Genomic DNA, 1,988 nt, shown 5'->3' on the forward strand with positions numbered 1-1,988 from the left:
GCTCACAGAAGACCCAGAGGATCGGCACAGAGAGAACTGCACCGCTCTGCCGAGGCCCTGGGGAAGAGGTTGGAGTCTGGACAAAACGCCGGGTGATTAATTTGTTTTTCACTAATGTGTGCTGAGTGCCTGCGATGTGCCTGGTGGTTTACACGTGCCAGTCCACTTAAACTGCTCAATCTGTAGCAGCAGTCTTTTACGCACGAGGTCTTAGAATATATCATGAAAACATAACCAAAAATGGTGAAAACTCTGTGTAAGATGTTTACCGAAATACTCTTCTTTGGAATTAAAAAATACATTTCGTCAAAATTATGCAGGCACTTGATAATTCCACCCTGAAACACCACACACACACACACACACACACACACACACACACACACGCGCAAAATTAAAACTATTAACTACATTGGTACCAATTGCAAAAGTACATGCAATGAGTAATGCTACCCAGAATCCTGTTCTGCACCTCCCTGCCCCCAGTCTAGTCTCCAAGGGCAACCAAGCCCTTTGAACAATTCCAGTTTTATATCTTCAAGGGGTTGCGTCTACATCTTTAAATAATGTGTTTGTGTGACTCTGACTTGATCGAGTTTAGATGTTATGGATTGGCTTCCAGCTATAAGTTAGATTAGGGCTTCTTCTAACGCAAAAACAACGTATTTCTCTCTAGAGACCCAGGATGTGGCCTTGGGACCAGCAGGGAGTGGGTGCTCCGTGAATATTGGTTAAATGAAGTGATAGCCCAAGGGGTTGTGGTAGGGGGAAACATTGGAAGCACAAAGGAAGATGGGGTGAAGGGGCGGAGTCCCTTTCTTTCTGACAGGACCTAGACTTTATTCAGGGTGACTGTGTACCCAGCCTCCAATGATCCTCTTGCAGAAAATAGAGACCCAGTGTCCAGGTTCTAGCCAAGGAGATAAGAGTGGGTGCTGGATGAAACCCCAGGGAAAGGGTTTCAGAGGAAACTCAAGGCAGGACACCTGTCCTTCAATGTTGTCAGTCTGTCTCTAAATTCCTCCTTCCTGGACCAAAAATCCAAATTGCAAGAGGCTTGGCAGCCATTTTGCACTCACATTCTAAAGACAGAACAAAACAACAGAGTCCACTGTGTTTCTGAAGACAGTATTCCATTCTGCAGAGCCCTGGACTGCAGATCTATATATTATGCAATCTTGGGGCTAAGAGTGCTTTGGTTTAAAGGCATATAAAATAGGCTTTCCGTTGGTTGCTACAGTGTATCTTCTTCACTGAGGGAGACGGTAAAAGAATGACCCAAGCAGTTGTGGTTGGTGCAAGGGGTAATTTCAGCATCCGCTCCAGTTTTGTTTACTTCTAAGATTTTTGCACAACAGAAAGATTAAAAGGAGGTTGCATGGCTCCCTTCTATTTTTGTATATTTCTAAAATTTTCCACCATAAGAGGCTTAACAGAACAGTGGAAGTAAACCATGTGTCTGAATCATCGCTGTGAGATGCAGACCAGAAGGGAGCTTTAAGGCACAATGGCAGGTCATAGCCAGGTTGTCGCTATGACATGTGATAGACTGTAGAAGTATTATAACTGGGGCTAGAAAGATGGCTCCACACTAGGGTACGTGCTGCTCTTACAGATGCCCTGGGCCTGGATTCTAGCAACTGCATGATAGCTGATAACCTTCCTAACTCCATTTCTAGGGAATTTGAGGTCCTCTGACCTCTGAGGGCACCAGACAAACGCACGGAAGACATACAGACCTGAGAGCAAAAGACTCACAGAATAATAATAATAATATTTTTTTAAAAATCTAAAAAGTGTTATTATTACTATTCCTAATGTTGTTGTATGTGTGATGTCCATGTATATCTATGCATACCACAGCTCCAATGTGGAGGTCAGAAGACAATTTTGTCTAGTCAGTTCCATCTTTCCTTCTTTATGGGGTAGAACTAGCAAACTCCCTAACTTTTCTCAGATACTATCATCTATGGATCCCTGGCTGGCCC

This window comes from Mus caroli, chromosome 7 (genome assembly GCF_900094665.2).
Source record: "Mus caroli chromosome 7, CAROLI_EIJ_v1.1, whole genome shotgun sequence".
Lineage (NCBI taxonomy): Eukaryota > Metazoa > Chordata > Mammalia > Rodentia > Muridae > Mus > Mus caroli.